The sequence below is a fragment of the Coturnix japonica genome, chromosome 6, assembly GCF_054131305.1.
Source record: "Coturnix japonica strain WE chromosome 6, WE-NBRP24, whole genome shotgun sequence".
Lineage (NCBI taxonomy): Eukaryota > Metazoa > Chordata > Aves > Galliformes > Phasianidae > Coturnix > Coturnix japonica.
The window spans coordinates 39,746,571-39,771,412 of record NC_140668.1 but is presented as its reverse complement, the minus strand read 5'-3'; the positions used below and the strand labels follow the sequence as shown (position 1 = coordinate 39,771,412).

At 47.9% G+C, this 24,842-nt stretch overlaps 1 protein-coding gene across 5 annotated transcripts in view; it reads right to left on the bottom strand.

The window, feature by feature from the left end:
• LOC146760598 (uncharacterized) overlaps positions 1-24,842 on the bottom strand; it is a 343,150-nt gene that overhangs the window by 103,118 nt on the left and 215,190 nt on the right. For 2 of the 5 annotated variants that reach the window (XR_014947594.1, XR_014947592.1), the window contains exon 4: positions 3,335-3,437. The exons of the other annotated variants lie outside the window; for them this stretch is intronic. The gene's annotated coding sequence lies outside the window, so the exon portion shown is untranslated. The remainder of the gene's footprint in view (positions 1-3,334; positions 3,438-24,842) is intronic. 5 annotated transcript variants of the gene reach the window in all.

Here is a 24,842-nt window from a genome sequence, read left to right as displayed (position 1 = left end):
CTGTTAGTAATCTGATCACAATACATAGAAAATAATGTTTTGTACAAGTTCAGAGGGAAGAGCTAAACACTGCTCCCAGCTCTTGGCAACGACTTCTACAGCACTGCAATGAGTTATCGCATTCTGACCTTTACATCTAACTCACCTTCTGCGATTTGCTGAAAAATCTTTGACCACCATATAAGCAAAAATAGCACAAAGTACCAGAAGACAAATGCAGGTCGTGCCGCCAGCATACGGCAACAGAACAAATGCAAACATCAGGTATCTGTACAGGAAGCAACTCAACTCCTTCCTAGTGTTGGATTTAATAGCGAATTACCAGAGACACTACACATTACTACAATCTGCACATCAAACCAGGCAGAAAGCAACCTGCAATTATACAATTAGATTGATACACAAGCTTCCCGCTAGTGTTTATTCCTGCTGCCAATCACGCTGCTTACTGGAAAACAAGGGCTCTCAGCATCTGCCGTGCCTCGCACTTTTTCTCCTCTATTCTTTTCCATTTCGAGGGGCTTCACCAATCACACTGCACTCCTCCAGCAGCCTGGCAAAGCTGCCTTTGTGATCCCCACATGCTGAGACATGTTCTGGCTGCACAGGAGCACAGCTCTGCCTGCAATGAGTGCCCCATCCCGGCCGCAGCAAGATCTGTGGGACAGGGCAACAGGATGGAGAGACAAACTGGTTTTATCAGCTGATGAAGCAGCTGATTGAAAGCCAACAGTATCCTTGGCTACAAATGAAAAACATCACATTTCAACCATATTCTCATGTTCAGCCCTGCCAAAAAAAAAAAAAAAAAGAAAAAAGAAAAAAAGTGAGAAGTACCTACAGTTGGAAGTTGTTGTATGGAGGTTGGTTTCCTCGTAATACAGTGCCTGGAGATGAGTGAATATCGGACACATCCCAGGCAGCTCTCAAAAGGTCTGACAGCTTCAGACCAGGGCACTTCTGATCTTCCAGGTCTCTGTGATAGCTTATTTTTCCCACCCTACCATTAACCCCACCCTGTTCAAAGTTCCCATTTCTGACCATTTCTTCTGGCCATGAGAACATCTTTGTCAGACTCTACCGCAGCTTCTGGAAGCAGACTGATGGATTCCAATGGAACAGCTCACCAGAGGTCAAGCCCCCAGTTCTCCAATGCACACGAGCCCATCCACATAACAACAGCCACGTATCTGCTTACACAAATGCATGAATGAAGCTTCCCTATGATCAGCAACCTCAGAGTTCTGCTGACACAAGTGCAGCCAAACTCGGAAGGCCCAAAGGTACCCACAGGCAGTGACACACGTCCCAGGCCAGCCCAGGCAGGTGGGCATTATTTCACTAAGCTGTAAAAGTACCCATTTGAACTACGTCACACAGAAATTTCTCCAAGTTATCAAAATAGAGGATCTTCACACCAGTGAGCTGCTTTTTCAGGTAATACCATTTGGCACCCAAAACGATGCTTTGTGTACCGGTGGGTGCAGCTGTGTTACCCAACAAGCAGGCAGCAGGCCCCTCTGCTAAGAACAAGAGCGTTCTGAAAGGCAGAGTCTTTCCTTTTGAGCTGTGCCATACAAGGCACTTTAGAACTGTTCTTTGGAATTGAGCTCAAGAGCTTTTCTCCAAAGAAATAAGAACAGCAGAAATCTCCTACGTCACCATTTCAACACGAAATAAATAGTCTGGCTGTCATTACACAAGGGTTTAGGAAAAAAGTCAAATTCAAACCCAATCTAACAGGCAACACTTTGCAGCATTTTAGAGTCAAGATGGTAATTTGCAATGATATGTAATTTATCTGACTGAAGAAACACTTTAATAACTGAGTAGGATTCAAGCAGTATCTAGACTCTTTAAACCTGAAGCATGTGCACAGTAAACATTTGTTCTCTCTTGCTTTCCCAGAAACCACACGTTACAAGTAAAATGTAAAGCTTGTATTTAGCACAACGTGGACCTTGTACCTGAAAGAACACAATAAAACAATTCAAGCAGGATTGTTCTCTGGCATCACTGGTGAGTCAGGAAGTCTTGATGATGTTGGGATCCTCAGGTAAGACATTAAATGTGTCTTGCAATCTGTGTCTCACCAAAAAATCTTTCACATGAGACACAGCATTTGGATTTGCAGAGGAAGTCACACTATGTGTCACTCTGATATCACAACGAAGCCTCTTCTGTCAGGGACCAGAAGGCCAGCAAGATTCATGCCTACATTTTCAAAGCACACAGAGATTCAGCCCTGCCTGCTGCTTGCCAAAAGAAATCCGGGACTACAACTGAATGCTCGTGCTTGAGAAAGCACAGGGCGCAGTGGGAAGGCGAGCACTGGGCACGGTGCTGCCGCTGCACAGGGCTGCTGTGCCATAGCAGGTCTGCCAGCAGGGCCTGCCCACCGCGGCACAGTGATGCCCGTACAGCCTCACACCGCTCCGCTCCGACCCACTCAAATCACCTTACGCTTTCTCACCAGGCAAAGAAATTGTTCTGCATTTAAGAGACATTTAGTAGGCTGCAAACAAATGGATCGGATTGTACTCTTCCATTTTTATCGTAATCTAAGTAGAAAGCACTTACCAGCAGTGCACAAAGAGCTCAGCCATGCTAGAGAAGAACAGCACAGCAATAAGAGCAAAGGTAAAAAATGGTGGATGCAGATTATAAAATTCAGTCACATTTTAAAATTTTCTGCTACAATAATTCACTTTATGTAGAATTAATGTGGCTGATTGAACGTTTGTGCTGTAATTTACTTATAATTAACATTTTATGGTGAACAGATTTCACCATCTCCTTCATGCTGTGAACTCTGAGCCATAGGTCAAAAATAGAGATGAAACAGATAAGCACAAAATATTCTCACTGAAATATTAATGAGATTTTAATTTACTACTTTAAAAATACATCTTTCATCAATGCCTGTATATCAAATCATTATTTTAATTTTTTTACATTATATTAAAAATATAATGAACTTTCCTAACTGGTTGAAAGACCCTGAAATGTCTATTGTGAAGAGACAGCTCAGGGGAACAAAAAGGTCCAAACACTCACAGCTATCAAATATCTCAGATGGTGCTTGGATGAGGGTCGGCTTAAACTCCTGATAATGCCTTCACTATTAGCTGTTAGCTAAATGGAGGCTCTTCCATGGTGCACCTAGGCAATGCCATTTGTCCCTCTATGACACAGAACCTTATATCAGAGCACAAGGCCAGTCCCTAATAACATTCAGCTGCCACAAATTTCTTCATGTTTTCCAGCAGAAGTTCTTACATTCACTACTGACGTAGAAGAAACACAAAGTGCTGCTTCAAGCAGCCATTCTTACCTTTTAAAGCCAGTTTGGGCTAAATTTAAAGCCCAACAGAACAAGGGAAGACGCCATTTGGAAAGACGCCACAAGTCACAGGAAAAAAACTCTTCTTCATGGTCTAGGAAGAAGAAAACTTGTGTGACATCTCAAATCCATTCCAACGTGTGTTAAAGCTGGCTTTGTTATTACCTAAGGATGACAGACCACATCTGAATAAATCACCAGGCCATCTGCAATTCATATGATTTCCTACACTGCGATGTGCTACCAAACAGGCAACTGAGGACATTCCCGGAATGGCCTGGTGACAGAGAATGAAGATATGGGATGACAATGAAAAAGTCAGCAGAAAATCATAAGTCAATGGAACTACTTTATGCTTTTTACTTCCTAGCCTGCACCAGTCCATTCAAAAGGCTCATTAGAATTTCAAATGAAAAGCTGAATAACACAAGCATTATAAATCTCTTACAAACAAATACATCAAGAAAAATATACATGTAATTTTCCTTCCTAAATTGCACTGTTTTTTTTGCTAAAGGTTTGTTTGCTGAGAATCAGCAACTATTTGTTTTTAGGGTAAGACTGCCTTTTTTTGTTAATTTATTTAAGTGAAGGCCAGCACTTGCTTTCCTGGTCCCTCTGTAGCTGGAAGAATGCAGAGCAGGTACCCCCCAGTGCTCTCCACACAGCCATAGGCTTGTTCTTTTCATTCCTCTCCACCCTTAAATGCATGAGAAGCATGCAAGGTAGTTATCTACCAGTGGGAGGAACCCCAGAGGACTCAGCCCCAGCTTCCTGCAGCACCCCGCCACAGAAGGGCTCCCGGAGGTTGATCGGCACCAGGAGGAGTCTGGTGGGCTCAGAAGGTCCTGCAAGGCCCCCCCACCCTCAGCTGCTATTAGGGGCGCTCACCCGAAGGCCATTAAAAATAAAACTCTAGTTTTAAATGCTTCCTTAATGTTTCTTTTAGACCGATAAAAACAATCGGGTCTATCTGCAGTAACAGCGGAAAAAAAAGGTAACATGCGAATGGCTACCACAGCCTGAGCAGGGTGAATGCACTGCTTCCGAGCACAGCAAGTCAACCAGACAGAAGCTGTGCAAACATACAGTACGTCCACGGGTCACACCTGTGTCAGGAGTCCCAGCAACACCTCTGCACCAGGATGCATCATTCCACAGCCACCGGCACCGCGTGCCCTCATAGCTGAGCCTGGCCAGGGCCCATGGGACACAGCAGAGCAGGCTGTGCCCAGCAGGCCAGGTAGGTCAGGCCAGAACCAGCACATCAGGTCAGGCCCAGCACACTGGGCTGGGTTGGACCCAGCAGATCAGGCCAGACTGCAGTGTGAGGAGCTGCAGAGTGGAGCCGCCAGAGGACTGACCTAGAGCTGAGTCCTGGCCCTGCCCCCCCAACCATGACAGGCCATGGAGCATCATGGACTCATCCCTACCTGCAGTACTAACAGAAAGAACCACCCTGATGGACAGTACTGTGTCTCCTCTACTGCCATTTTCTAACACAGGTTTTTCCAGCACACCAGCTGTGCTTCTGCTCCAATACTGCACTAAGGAGTTGGAGTGGCTTTCACAGGCATCTGCCTGAAGAGCTAAACACAAAATCTGAATAAATACCTTAAATTCTAATTGCTGGATCCCAGAAACAGCATTTGCTATGTGCCAAAGGAATCCTCTGCACTTATCAGAACCATTTCAGTCCACGTTCACCATTCGGAGCTTCCAATAACTGAAGTGTTTGTGGCGGTTTGGGGATTTTCTAACTTATTTTCTGGCAGATCCAATACAGACTCCACAGAAGAGCCCGAGCAACATCCACAGTTAAGCAAGAAATGTTGAGAAAATTCACATAAAATGGCAGCATTCAAGACCCAACTCAATGTAAATAATTCACAGCAATAAAAGCAAATGCCACGTTCACCTGCAGAGACACAGAGGTGCGGCTGCTCCCACAGCCCCAGAGCCAGCAGCTGTCCCTGCCACAAGGAAGCGGCACTGGCACAAATATATAAACACACACACACTTCAGAACAAGGAGGAAATCTCACCAGACGTAGCACATGTCCACTCAGTCCCTTATTTTTTCCTAAGTGCCTTTCCTTAGTGAAAGCCATCAAATATCATTGTGAATTAGTAATAATTTTTTTAGCAGTGCTGAAGAATTAAAGCAGGAGAGAAAGGGAAGGCATGCAAGAGAGAGAAAAGAAGGGAGAGAAAGAGAGAGGTTAAGCTCAAAGGCAGGGAGAGCGAAATGGACCAGATTATACAAAATTAAAAAGCAAATACGCGCAGACAATTTGTGCCGAGTGATTGCAAGCAATTACAGTCCGGCTTTTCTGGAGGGAAAATTGGGGAGGGGGGGGAAGGTTATTTCAGCTTAAAAGGAGACTTTATTCATTCCTGATCAGCTTCTCCTACTATTCTCTCTTTTATTCTTGGATATCAATTTAAAAAAAAATCACCCTTCAGATGTTACATGCCTAACCCTGGGAATCCCACCCCTGGGCAGAGAGGGAGGATTTCAGCTTCCAATCGGCTCTTTCTCTAGCTCTGAAAAAGCAATTTCCTCATAAAGGATAAAAAAAAAAGAGAGAGAGAAAAAGAAAAAAAAAGGGGGGGGGTGGGGGGGTGTTGGAACGGAATAAAGAAAGAGAGGAAGAAAGGAAGAAAGAAAGAAAGAAAAGGAGTGCAAAAAAGGAAAACCACAACAAGGGTGCGCATTTCTCTTGGAGGAGAGCCTCAATTTTACTGTAATTGTCTGAAGAAGAGCTGCTTTGATCTGCAGAATTACTACTATGCTTCAAATGCCCGCCTGCTAGTGTCACAGCTGTGCTTGGCATGGCGTGCTGTGGCGATGAGGCCAACATAGGCAGTACCCAGCCATGCCCCTCCAGTGGACCCAGCTGCCCCAGGGCTGCACCGTGCCGAGCCCCACTCTGCCAAAGCAAAAGGAAAAAGCTTTCAGGACTTTGTTGTTTTTCCTGTCTTACATCATTGCCTGTCGTTCCAGATTGTTTTTCTCTATTAAGTAGAACTATACAATCTGTTCATTTAACCCAAAGAGGGTGAAACACTCCAGGGCTAGGCACTATGATGGTGCTGCACAGCCATGCTGCAGCACGCACAGCCCCAGTATGGCACACACAGAGCCATCACGGTGCTTGCAGCCCCCACTGCAGTTCCCCCAACATGACCTCGGTGTACCCCTGGTTGCTGTAAGATGCCCACAGCTGTGCCCCCACTCCCTGCTGCCCACAACTGCAGGTGATGGCTGTTGGTGGGCCGAGTCCCACAGGCACAGCAAGGTCCAACTGCTTTCCTGTTCTCCTGCTCACATGCACCTCCATACTTGTATGAAAATACCTGTCATGAACACAGCCTGTGATACTCGGTCCTCTATTTTTTTCTCCATCTTTACAAACCCAAATAAGCTGAGGGTGCCCAGGATAACCTGCACAGCAGGACAACTATGTGTTTTTTCAGTTCTCTCACCTGTTTCCTGTGTGCCACATCCATTCAGGTAAAAACGTTCAGAAAATGTCTATTCAAGACTACTGAAATTATCTGAAACATCCATAGTTCACGATGGCACATTCCCACTGCCCGTCCCACGATGCCCCACTCCTACACCACCAGCAGAGCAGCCGGAGTCGCACCGTGCTGGAAGGAAGCAGAGGAAAGTGGCATCAATGCACTCCTCATACATCAGCACACCAGCCACGTACAGCTCAGTAATTTAAGAACCACACAGACTAAAAGCGAGCTCAGGATCCCAGAAATTCAGGATTTTCTTGGGGTTTGGTGCACACATGGTCACACTGGGAGAAATCCTGCCCCGTACTCTCACGGTTTCCTGTAAATGTGCCACGCTCAGTGAGGAGCTGCCCTTTGTGTTTGAAGAAGGAATAATTTTTAACCGAACGCACAGAGGAGTTCGTCCTCTGCTGCAAGAAGTTCTGACCACGAGGCCCAGTGCTGAGGTCTGTCACAGCTGCTGGTAGGATCCTGGTGACCACAAACCCCTGTGACCACTCAAATGAGCAGCGGCACTTTGAGACGGCGCAGCTTTCCAGTTTGTAAAGCGCTTTGTCGACAAAGTTTTCAAGATATATGATCTTGAAATCTCCCCATTATTACACACAGAAAGACTACTTTGTGTACATAAAGGTTTCTAAAACCATATTTGTGCAATTTTTCTCTGCTTGTATTGAGTCAGATCCCTGCTAACTGGCAGCCTGCCTCCGCATGAAGAAGTCTGTGAAAAATGGCACAAATAATTCCTTAAAAAATCTCTAACATCCATCTGGAATAGTTTGCCTGTAAAATATGTAGCACGCACAAATACACCGCAGTGTGGTGCGGCGCAGAGAATCTATTGGCATTAGTCTGCCATCAGCCACATAAGTCATGCAGGGCTTTGCTACTCGTAAGGATTGCAGTCATCTCACACTCATCAATAACGCCTTCAGTCCGCTGCATCCTAGCATGAACTGCGCTGCTATCTAAGCCATAAACACACACGATTTCTCAGTCAAAAGAGTAATAGGCAAATAGCTGGATTTCACTCATTTTGTGTTCTTCAGGTAGTAAAACAGGCACATATTTAATGTACGTACCAAAAAGTACAGTCCTAATGAGTAAAGAGAGCCATATTTCCCAGTTAGCCCATAGATGGCTGTATTTTGTAGCTGTACAGCTAAACCTGTATACGCATCCATATAAATACAGATAAATATCTGTAAAGAAAGAGATCTGCATATCTTTAGTGGCCAATGAAGTAGAGGACTGGATAAGAGTAAGACAAAGTACACGATAAAAATAATCCTAATTTTCATATACAGTGATGAACTCAAGTAGAATTACTGCTTAAAAATGAGATCTTGAGGCTGTACAACATCCTCTCACAGAGCTCCTAGAGGTTGCTGTTGGACATTGCTCTTTTGCTCTATTATTTCACTAATTGATCGTTAAGAAGTCTGTATTTCTAATTCTGCCTTTGCCAGCAACACACTGTGGGTCAGCAAGTAAATTAATCTATCTCTACACCTCAGTTTCTCCAAATGCGAGACACGGAAACACATATCCATCACTGAGTCCTGTAGGAGCTAATCTGTTAATGTTTGTATCAATCAAGTTGTCAAGAGCTATTTAAGTGCTTATTATTACTCATACAATAATTCTCTCCTTCAGGGCTCTGTAAGTTTGTAAATGCCTCTCTCATCACTAAGAGAAGTTCTTTGGGGGACAAGTGCGCTGATCTGGATTCCAGCTGACCGAGCACATCTCTGTTGGTAGGTTCTTCACATCAAGCTCCCAGGAGCAAAGCAAAGCATTCCCTCTTTGCCCCCATGCTACAAAACCCCTCACACTCCCTCATTTCACCACACCACACTCCTCAGCTGCACCAGACCAGGGAATCAATGGAACTGAAGGCTGTACCAGAGCCCTGCATGGAAGTGCCACCAAGGGCACAGCCCTCGGGGAGCACCTTCTCCTAAAGGACAAGTGTTACACAAGGGCCTGTGCTACCGCAAGCCTGCTCTGTCCAGGCACATCCTCCTGTTAGTCCTAAGAACTGCTGGGGACTGGTTCTGCAGGAGTGATCCTTCACCCACAGCAACCTTTGCTCTGCCCACTGCAGAGAGAAGCTCTTCATTCAGACCATGCAGCTCTCAGGCACTTCAGTGCCACATCCAGGTGGCAGAGGGATGAGCCTTTGAGGAACACTGTGGCACTGCCAGAAGCCCAATACCAGGACTCTGCAGTGTGGCAGAGCTCGCAGCCACCAGTGAGCGCTGCAGCAGCTCCGCGCTGCCTTGCACAGCAGTGGGAGCAGGTAGGATTCTCATCCCTTCATGGCCATGACACACCATGTTCACAGAAACACCCATCAGCGTACGAGATGGTGCTCTTTATCCATATGATTCTGCCTGCCCCAAAAGCTTGCACAGGAAGGCACAAGCCAGCAGGACTGCAGAGCCTGCCTGCTCTGGGGCTGCGCTGGGAGCAGGAGCTGCCCCTACATTTTCTCACACAATTAATTCTGTCTGCTGGCACCAGTGGAGTTAAATACGACTTATAAAATATGGAGCAGATCTCCGTAAGAAACGCAACTAAAAAAGTGACACTTTAATTATTATCTTTATGCTCGAGCAATATCCCATCAGAACGAGGAGCAGATAACTCAGTGCTGGCTCAGCCCCTCCGCAGCACCAGGAGATGTTGGTGTGTCATTCGCACTGGGCGCTCACGTGAGTGCAATGCATGTGTATGCAGCCTGCAGTTATTTATCAACCATTTGTGCATGTGCTTACTTACTAATTTATTTAATTTAGAAATGCTTATGTTGCAGAGCCTGAGATGACAGATTCCCAAAGACAAGCAGCAATGTGCCGCTGAGCAGCAGCCCCGCAGCCCGGCCGGCCCCAGGCCTCCCCACACCACTGCCCACAGAGCTGGGAGCCTGAGAAGGGAGAATTTCAAGCAAATGGCCTCCGTGTGATTTTCTCCACAGTGGTCTCAAACAGAGCAGATCTTCCAGCCTCTAGAGATCAGCGTAATGAGCCTTTTGCCCACAACAATTGATCCTTGGGAAATTAGTGAGATTCTGTTCTGAAACATGTGGCTGCTAATATGTCAGCAAATTATGTAACTTCCAATCTTTTTGTAGTTCCAGCAGAAGCTGCGCTACGTGCACAATTACAAATCTCTCAGTAAATTGCGTAATAAATAAATAAATGACTCTGCATAATTACTGGTTAAATAGCTCATTTTCCCACTGCTCCAGCTCTGACAGCCAGCTGTGTGAGCTCCAAGTCCAGCCGTTCTGATGCAGAACATCGCAGGGCGCTTTTCATGCTTACCCCAGCGATGACCCTCTTGGCTGCAGAGAAATTGGACTGGGTGGCCTTGGAGGTTCCTTCCCACCCGAGCCATTCTAGGACTTTAAGCAGAACGTATGTATTAAATGTGTATCTGTTCATATTTACTCAATGCACCAGGCACAATGGAGGCAAATAGCATTAATTAACCACATGGCTGGATGTGCTGGCTACATATATTGCTGACATTTCACACTTTCTATTACCCCCAAGGACCTCCTGCTACGTGATACACGAGCAGAACAGCAGAACAAACGTCACCGTGTAGTCTGTGAGGTCCAACTGTCCTTTCCCTTCCCTGTGCCACATACATGCTTCAAACAGCACTCTGACTATATTTGAAATCAACATTTGTAATGATTTTGATCTCCCTTTCATGTTCTTGAATAGAGCAGACCTGAACCTCGGAGCCTGAGATTTCTGCCCCCTACTTTCTAAAATGGTTTGAGTTTTTCTCTGCCAGGAGCTCAGTGTCTGTTCTTCACTTTCAAGGGTATTTTATTTATTTTCGTGACTTTCAGCTACAAAATTGGCAAGTACAAATTTAGATAATGAGCCTTAATAGCAGTTTCTCCCATAAAGTTACCTATTTATCTCCTATTGTAGTGGTTAAGAAGGCAGGAAAATGATGGAAAAATACAGGAGTGGTGATAACTCGGGCCTGATAGCGAACAATTTAGAACAGTCTTTACCCGTGGGGGGACGCCTGGAACCCACCCACTCCCTGCAAACCCTTCCCAGCCTCTCAGACTCCTCCCTCCCTATCGCAGCAATATTCTCCCTGCAGGCAGACCCACCTGCTCTCACCTGCACCTCTAGCCCAGACCTTCACCAGCCCACACTGCTCACCCCCAGCCACCACCTCCCAGCGCCTGCTGCCCCACTCACTCGGCTGCTGTGCCCCATAGGAGCCAGGCTTCAACTTAGCAGCAGCAAGGACTGTTCTGCCAGCGATTCCCACATGAACACACTTCACACTGGTCAGAACCATCAGCAAAGAGGACTCCAGGATCCCGTTCCCTCGCTGCTCTCTCGTCCCATCTCAGAGAGCCCTGGGCAGCCAAGGAGCTGCCTCGTGAAGTACAGGCACCCTCAGCACTGACAGCAGCGATGTCAGCGTTCACTCCTTAATTATTAATCCATTCTTAATGGCAGTAAGAAACATATAGCGAGTGCTTTCTTTGCTCAGAAGATGCTGATGCAGAAAATTCTGAAAACCACCCGTTATTTCCCTCTGGTTTGTTATTTACAGAGTCATCCGTGTGCAGTCACAGCGTCCAGAGGAGCCCTGTCTGCATCCCTGCATCCCTGCAGCACTAATTAGTAATGCAATCCCACAAAGAGTGAAGTTGCCCGAAACCTCCCCTCACTCACAATGATTTATGTTCAATTTGTACAAATGGAGAAAATGAGATTTCAAATTTCAATGCCATTTCTGCAATGAGGTGATTAAAAGAGAGAGAGGTATTGCGTTCTACTGTATAGAATATTGATCCCAGTGCTATTTTCCTTAGCAATAACCATTAGCTCACTATTATTTGCAAACCTCTAATGCGAACCTGGAGATGTAATTTACATTTGTGCTTTACTTATTTGCTTTAACAAAACAACACAAAAGCTTTGAGTCTTTCAATCTATCCTTATTGTCAATAAAATTAGCAGTTCATAAAAAAATTAATGTATATGCAAAACCATCACTTCCGTGTAAACTACGCGAAGACTGTAAATGTTGCTCAGAACAAAAGGGAGATAAACTATTAAAAGCCTCTGGCCATTTAACAAATTGAATACCGAGCGAATTAAGACGGAGTTCTCTTTTGTCCCCTTCTTTAATTTCTGGGCCCCTGGGAGCCTGTGCAAGTTTCAGAGCAGTGTGAGTGTCTCCCTGGAGCTGCGCAGGGCGGGCGGGCGGCCGGGGGGCACAGCACTGCTCACACCCTGCCCCCAGCCCTAGTGACACGGGTACAGCCTGCACTACGTGCAGCGGACACGCGTGGGACCACGGGCACACACCGGGCCACAGCACACAGATGCTTCCCAGGAGGACCCAAGAGGAGCCACCGAGGGTTGCTGCAGGCAGACTGAGCAACCACGGCGGGCATCAGCTGCTCCTGGCCTGGTGCAGCCAGGGAGATGAGAACAAGAGAAGGAGAGGGAGAAAGGGGGGAAAAAAGAAAAAGCTAATGACCCATAATTGCCATGATAGTGGAATAGGGCCCAGGCAGCTGTTTTACATTCCTGGTATGTATAGTATGCAAATATCTACAAAGGGCCGACACAGTTTCTCTATTGTGGATCCTGAGGGTAACCAAATTAGCCTTTGGCAACCATGGTAATTGGGAGGTGCTGTTCCCATTAGGAGTCCTGCAAATTATGAAGAAAAATGGACCAAAGGCTTTGTCACAAATAATAATACCAAGAAGAAAAGAGCAGGCGGCCGTCCTTGCTTTTCCTTCTTTTTTTTTTCTTTTTCTTTTTTTCTTTTATTTCTACATTGTGTTGTTAATATCTCCCTGTTTAGCACTAAAAGAACAGCATCCAGCATCCCGCGGGACAGTCTGGGGCACAGCAGTGCCCTGGGCAGCACACAGCAGGCAGCACACAGCACTCAATGGGCAGCACACAGCACCCAATGGGCAGCTCACAGCACTCAATGGGCAGCACACAGCACCCAATGGGCAGCACACAGCACTCAATGGGCAGCACACAGCACCCAATGGGCAGCACACAGCACCCACTGGTCAGCACACAGCACCCAATGGGCAGCACACAGCACCCAGTGGGCAGCACACAGCACTCAATGGGCAGCACACAGCACTCAATGGGCAGCACACAGCACCCAGTGGGCAGCACACAGCACCCAATGGGCAGCACACAGCACCCACTGGTCAGCACACAGCACCCAACGGGCAGCACACAGCACTCAATGGGCAGCACACAGCACCCAATGGGCAGCACACAGCACCCACTGGTCAGCACACAGCACCCAATGGGCAGCACACAGCACCCAATGAGCAGCACACAGCACCCAATGGGCAGCACACAGCACCCAGTGGGCAGCACACAGCACCCAGTGGGCAGCACACAGCACCCAATGGGCAGCACACAGCACCCACTGGTCAGCACACAGCACCCAATGGGCAGCACACAGCACTCAATGGGCAGCACACAGCACCCAATGGGCAGCACACAGCACCCAATGGGCAGCACACAGCACCCAATGAGCAGCACACAGCACCCAGTGGGCAGCACACAGCACCCAGTGGGCAGCACACAGCACCCAGTGGGCAGCACACAGCACTCAATGGGCAGCACACAGCACCCAATGGGCAGCACACAGCACCCAATGGGCAGCAGCTGGCAGCACACAGCCCCGCCATACCCACTGTGCCAGTCTGAGCAGCGGCTGCTTCTTCCACAGGACACAGAAACATGCTGATGGCAGCTGAGTGTTTTCTCCCTAGCTCCGATTCACACAGCTAAATACAGATTTGTTCTGTGAATCACCCAACTTTGCTGCACAAGAGGCTACATTTTCCACTAATGATTTGAATTTGTCTTTCACTCTTCCCACCTTCTTTGATCACTCCATACTTCTGAATGCCAGCACGCAGAACAGTTTGATTGTTATCGTCTACTAAAAAACTCTTATCTGCCAACTCCCAAGCGGATCTCTGAGCTCAGACGCCATCAGTGGGTGCCAAGGACACGGTGGTGTCAGCTCCCCCCCCACTGCGCTGCCTGCCGTGCCCAGCAGCTCCCTGGCACAAGGATGCTGAACACAAAGCCCAGGGGACATCAACTGTTACTCCAAGTTTTGCTCCTATCAAGATTTGGGAAAGAACAGCAATTACAGTTCACATAACTCTAAAACATAAAAGAATAAAGCACATTTCTGATTTACAGCCTGGAGAACAAAATAAACAGGAGCTGAGACAGAAAGAAAAAATAGTATGACTACAACATAAAAAATAGGTGAGAAAAAACACGTTGGTAGGAAGGCTGGCAGGGGGACCCCTCATGGCACAGCAGAGCCATGGCCACATGCTGACCAATAGCCCGAGCACAGCCATGTTTCTCCAGTTTCTCGATGTCAAAGGACAAAACTAAAGGGAGCATCAGGGTGAGCAAACAATCATTTTCAGGATTCATCTGAATTACAGAACATGGCATTTCTCAGCAGAGAAGCTAATGCTGTCTGATGCAGGCAGATGTGATGGCCGCAGAGAAACTCAGAGAGAGACCCCCAGGATCTCACCTGAGGCTGCAAAGCACCTTTCCCTGAACAAAACTTCTATTTTCTTAATACAAAGATCAACCAAAACACACCTCTTCAGGTAAGGAACAGCCCAGTGCACACGGGGATTAACTGGCCATTCTAAACACACATCTGAGATTGAATCAACTACCACTGTATGCAGTGGCTTCAGGAATCTGCACCTTCTGTACATGGACATGAACACTGCACAGCCCTGAGCACTGCCCAGCTCACAGCCCTGCACACACAGCCCTGAGCACTGCCCAGCTCACAGCCCTGCACACAGCCTTGGCAGCACCAGGCCAGGGATCGCACAAGGAGCACAGTGAGCTCTGAACCACAGTCAGTGCCTTCAGCACAGGGACAGCTGTGAGACCCCACGGCTGAGCCTCATCCAATCCATTGAAGAAAGCACAAACTGAGCCCCACGTAGAACGCTGGCTTTAATTTTTCACACACGGACTGCCTCTTCATCTTAAAACCACACCAGCAATTGCCTTAACCCCAGATCTTTATTTTTTCATGGTTTCCCCTCAGGGCCTCTTTAAATAGCCGGCAGAAGAGTCACTTCCCCGGCAGGTGCAGTTGGCACGCCTGCAAGTGTACTTAAAGTTTGCGTCTGATCAAGTTATGTGTATTGGATCTGAAACCAGTTAGTCAATTCCTTCAGGTCCCTAAGTGGCGATTTGTGGTAATGTCTACATCAATACTAACAGAGCGGTTTGCTAGCTGGTTTACGTAAAGCAAATGTCTGAGGGACGGCAGGGCTGCCTCCATGGGCTGCGGAGGAACGGAGACGTGGCTGAGACGAGCACCGCACAGAGGCAGCTCTGGCAGGGGCCGGGCTCTGCCCACAGTCACCTGCCCTGGGCAGCCATGTCCCAGTCCCACTCTGATGCAGTGCTGCACACTCACACCTGTCTGCTTTGATTGCAATTCAGTCCCCGTCACCCCCATCACTAATTACTGGGTTGCAAAGGCTGCAGAGAGGCTGCAAGCCAGAAAAAGAGCCAAAATTCAAAGCAAAACTAAAAAGTATCCAAAACATCCAACAAACAAACAAACAAACAACCCTGTGCTACAATGAAAGGTAACTAAAAATTAAAGGTAAAAGATGTGATATGAAGCAATTCCGTGATCAGGAAGCTGTTGACTGGGCAAGTCACTCCTTCCATCCCAACAAAATGCTCAGTAACAGCTCTGACAGAACAGCCCCCACATGGGACAGCAATGCAGCACCAGCCACCTCGCAGCCTCCTCCCGCCCTGCCCTCCATGCTCCTGCAGGACGGTACAGCCCCACTGCGGTGCTGCAAACTAAACATCCCCAATTCTTCCAGATCCCTCTTCCAGAGCAGACAAAGAGGTGTCAGAGTCACAGGATTTCCAAACGGCCGCTTCCCTTCTGCCCAAACAGAGAGATCCAGCCCAGCAATTGCAGGCAGAAGGAGGATATTTTGTAGGAAAGATGGAAGCCTGCAATGATTATGTATTTATTCAAACTATTTGAAGGGAGAAAGTTTTCTTTCCTTCATAACTTGTATTTTAGATTTTAAGTTCTCAGGATGAGAGCACAGAAAATACCAGCAAACCCAGCCCCCATCAGCCCCAGCCCAGGCACAGCCACATGCCAGGTGCCAGCACAGCCCAGCGCTGGGCCCAGTGCTCCACCAGCACACACGACCAGGCTCTTCCAGATACAGCTGACTGACCTTGCTTCTTTTGAAACCCCCATTGATTTCAGTGGGAGATGAATTCAGGCTTAATAAGACAGGAGTGTAGGCAGGATCACAGGAGAAAAAGGGGAGAGAAGGAAAGAGATGTTTATTCAAGAGAAGGTTGTGAGAGTATTTGTTTATGGTAAATACATTTTTTAAACTATAAGTACCTTTTGCAGGAATATTAACATATAGCATGCATTATGTTATTGCTTTTTGGGCTAGCTCTTATTTTTATATGCATTTTTGTTGTTCTTTTTAGATCAAATAGCAAGTGATTGGCAGGCATCCTGTAAATCTGAAGGAATGCTTATTTGTTTTCCACATTTTTCTCCTATATCTTCAGAGATTAGTGCATGTAATATCTTAATGCTACGGCATAAATATGAATGAGAGTGAGAACGATTATATTTATATACTTGTAGTGCATGTGACAGTGATATCTCTGTGATTAGATGCAAGAGCATGAGGGAAATGCATTTAACATGCAAGGGGCTCTGGGGGCAGGAGGAAGCAGCCTCACGCCGCTGGGAACTGGCTGCGTGTCAGTGCTGGAGCCAGGTCAGCACCGCCAGCCGTGACCAGCACCTCACAACAACAACACCAGCACTGAGGATTACCTGCAGTCAAAAGGCATCGCATTAGAAGCGTTAAAGAAAACTTAACTGTTTGTCTTAAATCTGAGTTGGACTTGCTGTAGGTTACACAATTGCTTTATTAAGCAAAAAGCTACCTCATAATAAACTTTAAATATACACAAAGAGCAAAGAAAATCATTGCACTGTAATACTCAAATTGTGCAAATTAAGATCCAAAGACCCACCTTGATAATCACCTTCACAAAGACCATGCAGACACCTGTTTGTGCAAATGGCACAAATGAGTAATTGTTTTTATGTAGAAATAGACGAGCACTAGAAGCGGCGGTGGGATGGACCCACACAAAGCAAATGCAGATGGCACCACTGCTAAAAGTAACGTATGTGAGGAGCCAGACTTGGGCCCACCATGCAAATGCAGGTGGTTCAGTGTGCAGCCCCCGGAACGCGGCTCACCATGGGCTGGAGCTGTGGACTCCCCTCAAAGGGCTGCACCAGGACACCCAGAGCCCTGCACGGCACCTCCGAGCTCCCCCCAATGCTTCCACCCCGTGACACCACATTCCAGAGCCCTGCCTACGTTACACAGGCAGAGCACACACCGTCTGTGTGCTTTTTGGGATCAACCTCATTGAGCTGATGTCACTCAATGCTCAAACAGCTTCCTGAGTTTTAGCAGTCGAGTTTTCTCCAGGACACACCACCACAGAATGGAAAAGCCATTTCTTTCCCAATCAAGAGAAGCACCTGCAAGTCCTGCTCTCCAGCTGTACAGCCCCAAATGCTCCCAAAGGTTTCTGGTTTGAATTGCTCACCATCTGTGCACTCCCAGGACTTTCACCCGTTCACAGCAGTGTGCTCTCACTGCAGCATGTGGTACTGCAGCAATGAGCTGCATTGGAGGTGGGAAGGAACCCACTGTCCTCTGAGTACGGGCTGCACAGGGCCAACTGTCTGGACAACACTCAGCCAAGGCCTCAGTTCCTTCCCAAGTTTCAGCCCCTGCAGACAGGAGGAAACCTACAGCGCCATGCTGGACAGCTGGGCCATGTGCAGTGGGTGAGGGCTGTGTGAGGGCCATAAGTATGGGAGCAGCCACACTGCCAGAGCAAGGAAAAGGAAAAGCACTCATCTAACTAAGCTGCAGTGAGGATCCTTCTGCCTCCCAACTGCCTCACGTTAATAGAAAATAAAAATCACAAATACTCTTTGATTAACTTCAGAGGTGGATTACAGTGAATCTGACAGGCAACAGGAAAGGCCGAATTCCGTTTAGAGCCCAGGTGATGATGTGGTTCTAAGGACCCCATCCTCCCTCCTGGACACCCACACCGTCACTCCCCATGTACCAGATGGGGACAGTGGGAGGAGGGCCGGCACTGACCCATACAGCTCCCAGCACAGCTCACGAGGCCCCCAGGCAAGCAACTGCTCTCCTTCCTTCAGCGCGGCTGAGGCTGCCCAGGGGCACAAGCATGGCCACGTCCTTCCCCAGAGCCAACCCACGAGCACAGGTGTGAAAAAAAAGCAGCTGTGATTTAAAAATAATAAAAAAAAGATCAAGCAGGAATACAGCGTGAAAGCAGATAAGGAGGGGAAGTGGGCCAAAGGGAGACAAAGCGAGGCGCCGAAGCCACCTGGCGAGCAGGGCAGGCCATCCCATCCCTGTGCCCTGTGGCGGGAGGGACAGCGTTGGCTTGAGAGCTTCTCCCGCGCCGGTGCGGCTCCGAGGCTCCGTGCCTTCCCTCGGCCCCGCCGTGCGGTGCAGATTGGCTGCTGAGAGGCGGGGAGGGGGCGAATGGGTGGATGGTGGGGAGCTGGCTGGGGGGGCAGAGTTTGTGTTTGGGTTTTTTTTTTTTAAGCTACATACATCGAATGAAAAAGGCTCAGTTTATTCCTTTTGGGTCATATGAGGGAGCCACTGGCAAAGATAATAATGTACGAAGCAAGAGAACGAGAAAGAGACGAGAGGGAGGGAGGGGAGAAGGAGGGAGGAAGGGAAGGAGAGAAGCAAAAGGCTTTCTATTATTCGGGACACTGGTGATGCACACTGAGGCAGTTGGAAGATTAAATTAAGTATTATATCTGCTGACCCCATTGCCATGGTTACCGGACAGCGGAAAATATTAATCAAGCCAAGCCTTTACAGCTGAACATACCAGAAAAAAACGCTAAATATAAATATATATGTACATACTTGCCGCTCTGCCATGCTAATGGGGAGCGCCAGCGACCAAACCACCCGATACCATCGAGATAAACAAATTTAAACCTCCTTTGCCGCACGGAGAGGGCTGACGTCACCGTGCGAGCGCAGCGCAGGAGTGGAGCCTGCAGCACATTGCTCCTCTGACCGACGGAGAAAGGCCAGCATGAGTGTGTGTGTGTGTATGTGTGTGTGTGTGTGTGCCTGCAGGATGCACACACCTCACACCCGCACTAAGGGACAGCGCTCGGGTACCTGTGGGGAGCACGTGGCACTGCACAGGGATCACAGCCATAAGGCACCGCACCACAGAGCTCAGTGCACCTCCCACTGCGACGGCACTGCTCTGCATGCACAGCTCCATGCAAGGCAATGGCATCCAGCCTGCAACCCCAAGGTGAGACAGGGCAGCTGCATGGCCTGCATTGGCCTCCCATTGCTCTTCACATTTAGGCTTCAGCCCAGAGCTGGGAGCAGCAGCACAAGGTAAACCATCCCCTTCGATGCAGGGAGTCATCCCTGCCATCCCTACAGAAGGAGCATCAACCTCTCACTCTCTGCTTTAACTTCTTACTACAAGGAGGTGCCTGTATGAATTTTTTCTCCCAGTCAACATGTCCACTTCGGCTTTATTGTCCATTCTGCCTTTATTTTACAAACCAATTAGATGAAACTGCTGCTGACTTGCATAATTCTCCCTGAAGTATTCTAAATACACTGAACACCAAGGTGACAGCTACCACATCCTTTGTTGTGATCTTCTGACATACTGGAGTGCTAGGGAAACGATACAGGAACAATCAGAAAATGGAAGAATAAGAAGTCACCAGACCCAATGAAAAAGGCATTTTAAAGGAGGTTAAGACTGAGGCAGTTACTGCACGAACAAATGTGTTTTATTTCAGCTTCTTGCACTTGGCATCTAGTGCTGACCGAGTGCAGTGTGATGCTGGGCAGAAATGCACACACCCATCGGAATTGCTCTAGCAAACTCCAGAACACTCACAAGCCTGACAGCTACACCTGCTCCATGTGTGCAGCTCTGCACCTCGCACGGCACATCACAGAGCTCCCAGCACAGGCAGGCGTAGGGCAGAGCCCACTCTGGCACCCGCAGCCTGCAGCCACCCCACAGCCACCCCACAGCCACAGGCTCCTGCTGCAGGTGCCCACAACGCAGCAGATTGAGATCATGGATACAAACACGCACAGAAAGTATTTTTTAGATTATCCAAAACAAATGTTCTGGTTCATTTACAGCTCTGTAAAACAGAGCCAAATTTACTGAAGGCATAAACAAGTACATCTACTTCATTTTTAAAATGCTAATGAAGAACGAGACTGTTATTTGTTCTTGGTCTATTTTGTGATTTTAGCCAATAGTTTTAGTGATAATTATCAACTGTTTATGTTTAGATAAAAGCAGCCCATATGGCAACAGCAGAACAATCTGATGTTTAGATCCTCAGCTACATGTTTTCTCTAAATAATATGATTCAATAACTGTAACAAATTATTTCATCAGCCTAAAAGCAGATACCAATATATAACAACTGAGAGTGCCATTTATTCATTATCTACAAATAATAAATACCTTCCCAAGTACGTCTAATGCTCAGGAAAATATAGAAATATAAGAACACAGATATCAACCTGTAAACATTTACACAAATGCATCTTAACCTTTACTTCCTATTTTTCATGCACGCACACCAAGTGTCAGGTAGGTTGCTCCAATCGAAGGCTCCGTGCAGCTCTGCCTGCACCAACCCAGCCTGCAGCTTCTTGCACCACACACGGCCCCTCCACAAACTCTCCTACGGATGCTGCACATCTTCAGGGCTCAGGAAGGCCCCTCCCGGGAGGGACCCGGTCACTGCACCCTGCTCAGCTCTTCCATTTTTAAAACACTCGCAATGCTCACAGAATGACACGCTCAAGCACTACGGCCAAGCAGAACATGCTGCAGAGAAAGGCATCGGTAAAGCCTTGCCTGGGATTTCCTGTATGCTGCAGAAGGTCCTCCCGGGGCACCAAGGAAAACCTCCAGCTCCAACCAAGGAACCGGCCCTGACACTACACCAGGCAGGAGACAGACTGGGCACCCACTGCCCGGCCGGCAGCCCCTGCCCAAGGGGGAATGATTTCCCCGGGCTGTCCAGCACGGCCGGCTTAGGGCAGCTGTGTCATATAAATTGTCAGCAATGACCATAAGCACTCAGAGAAACAATTTAATTCCTCACTCCCGCCATCATGGGCTGATATATTCTTTCAAGGTCATTACCCAAGGCTAGGAGGGTCGCATGATTAACGAGTGACATGTCCAATGAAGGCTGCTGTGCCTGAGCAGGCCTTATATTAATTAGACAGAAGGGCTGAAAAATAAGCGGTGCCTCATAAGGAGGGGCCAAACCCAAACCCCGATGTCTGCTGCACCTTCCAAAGCCGCACCCCGCCCTGCTCTCTCCCTGTGTAGCAGCTCACGGGTGGGATGCACAAAATAAGCTTCTCTCCTTGGCTAAAGGACCTGGGCTCTCACCCCTTTGTTTTGCGCTTCTCCTCCTCCTCCCCTCATGCATTGTCTTGTGCAGTGGAAGGACAAAAGACACCACTCACAATTAACTGTGCCCCTCAGGAGCAAAGAAAAAGCCATCCCACCGGCTGCAGAGCACCTTTGTGCCAAGCATGGCCCATCACTCAAACTCTGAGCAACCCAATCCTGTTCACAGTGTCACAAAACCAACCCTTCAGAGCTCGCTTTGCAAGCTGAAGCCAGCAAAACAGACAATCACCTTCAAAGAGCAACAACAAAAAAATCAAAATTAAAAAAAATCCCCAAACTCTGAAACCTGGGCTGCTGCTAACAACGTGTGCCTGGGTCAGCAGCACAGGGAAGCTGCCCGTCCCTCTGCCATCACCTCTTTTAGGAGGAACAGAAGGAATGATCACACATTGCGATTCCAATGAACGGGGGAGAAACTGAATCTTCAGTAGGCATCTTCAGAGCATTCTGAACTGTGCACACATACACAAACATGAATTGAGGACAGCCAGATACAAATAAGAAGCCTTCAAACAATTTGGTGCCATTATTTTCTCTGCATCCATTCAGCACCAATAGCAACTTCCAGGCACACAGACCTTTGCACAGCTGTACCAGCTCAGAGCAGCCCCACAGCTCACCTGCATCCCAGGCACGGTGCCAGGGGAAGCCCCTTCCCCCTGCAGTACCAACATGGAAAGCAGACCCCCACCATTGGAATTAGGTACACCATTGGAATTAGGCTGATGGTAGTACAGTGCCATACAAATCCACTGTTTTCTACAGTAAAAGAAATTCAACCATTCTGGACATTCGTCACACTCCTCTTAGATTGTTTTTACATGTTCTATAAAAATAGACAAATGTTCTGCCATACTATAGAACAAGAAATAGACAACTGAAGATTAACTGGCTTACTGATGAAAATCAAATAACAAGCAATGCTAACAACAAAATATTAGGGCCCCGCAGCCAACCAGGTACATAACCTTCATACACAGGCAGCAAGGGCCCCTCCGATGGCTGTGGCTGTGACCCAGCCCCGCTACCACAATGTCCCTCCAAGGAAATGCCATACATGGCATGTCCACCCACACAGCTCGTGGTCCTTCCCCACCCAGTTTGCAGTCCACATTCCACAACTGCTTTTCTCCGAAAGCACCAGGTGTTTTTCTGCCACTCTGCCACCCCAGCAGTGTGTTCCCCCATAGAGACCTGGAGATCAGTTTGCTCACTCTGGATTGTGACACACAAAACTCAGCTGGGTTTATCTGTTCACAGAGGGGGTCCATGCACCCAACGTTCACCATGCTCAGGTTCTGCTGGCAACAATGTCTGATGTTTATGAGTAAGGATAAAAGTACCTTAAAAGACAACAACGATCTCTGGATTTACCTGAACAAGAATTTTCCAACATCTGTATCATTCACTGATTCAAATGTGCTCAATGAAATTACCTCAACAGTTCTGCATAGTTACATACAAATGCTGTTGGTAGCCCTGAGTGACATCACCCTGCCAGCCCCCGCTGTTCTTGCTGCTCCAGTGCAACAGCCGCAGTGAACACACACACACACACACACACACACACACACACACAGTACCTGGTAACTGAGCCTACAGCACCAATGAGTGACAGCACGGAAGGGATCCCTATGGGGCAGCCTCCTGCACTCCACTCCGGTGCTCTTCCCAAGGGTGCCCACGAGCAATTTGCCTTTAAAAATCCTTCCAATTTCCTTTAAATACCTTTGGTTTGCCAGAAACACGAAAACTTGGCCATGGTCTCATTCTCCAGTCATCTATCTCTATGGTTACTGTCCCTGTGAAAATGTTGATCGTGGATACATGCTACATTAGCCCTAAATTCTTTTTATTACATGGGGTTGTATTAGCAATAACGAGAAACTTTCCTGCTTAGTAATTACTGCAGCTTAGGCCTTTCCAAGGAAGATGCCTCTTCATATCCATCCATTGCCTTTGAAATCTAGTGGGAAGATCTGGGGTAAAATCCGGCTGTTTTACATAGGTACAGGTATGAATGATGGTTGTGGTGAAGCCAGCGCAGCTTGCACTACATGCAGAACCCAGGCACCGCACACTTGCCGTGCAGCCACAACACGCAGCTCATACCCTGAGCTATTGCACAGCACACACAATATCCACGTAACCAAATGCAACAAAAGTGGTTTGGATAAATTTACCATGTGCTTGTATGCTGAGCATCTCCAGACACACTCTGTGAGAGCCCTTCTAAGGGAGGGTGGAAGTTGCCATGTGAAGGGCATCCTTCAGCACCAGCTCTGCCACCGCAGAGCTTCCCAATGTGCCATGAAGCAGAGGTGCCAGGACAGGAAGGATCCTCCCAGCCCAGCCCAGCCCTGCCTCCCAGCAGCACCCAACAGCAGGGATGTCATCGGGCGCTGCCAGGAAGGCAGCGTGGGGGAGAGGCTGAATCTCACCTTATTTGTCATGTGCCCCTTGTGTATTAGAGCAGGATTTGCGTTACATCCATGTAAGTGCCTGTGAGTTTATGTGTCAATGCCTGCTCACATACAGTATAAAAATACACAGAACGGTCAAAGACACGTAAATACTGAGTCCTGTTGATCTGGCAGACCACATAAAGGCTCAGAAATGCAAAATGCACTCGCCCATTGACACCCTGGCCAAGCGCACACAGAGCCCTTGGCAGCAGGGGCTGTGGGCTGCCTGCAGGCTCCCCCTGTCCCTCTGTGTGCTCGGCTCAGGAGCTGCACTGTGCTGCTCTGCCTCCCCCACCCCAGCTCTCCCAGCCTCATGTTCAGCAGTTATTTTAGCTGAATGTGGTGACATCACAGCTCTCTGAGTGAGATAAAGCCCTCACCGTGAATACAGAACATGGCTCTGCTGATCACTTCCAAATGATGGGATTTAGGGAGGTCTGATATCTCCTGTTCATTGCTATAGCATTAGATGCCGTGTTCTGGTACAGCCCAACGCAGCGTTACTGTGCATCTGCTCAGCTCTGCTGCAGTGTGTGGGTGATGTGCAGCGTCGTGTTCTGCGTGTGGGGAGTGAGACGTGAGAGAGACTCTTCCACTAAGTTTGCTCGTTCTCAAATAGCAGCCACCTGTCAGCTGCAGCCACCTGCACGTGGTGGGGCTGCACCAGGACCGGGCGGCTCTTGGCTGGGGAGAGACAGGCGCTGGAAGATACCTCATTTCTTAGCACCACAGAGAGGCCAAAAAAGCCTTTGTATGTTAAAATGAAAACTCTGTGTGCATTTTTAAAGTTGCCTAAAAACCAACTTTTCATTT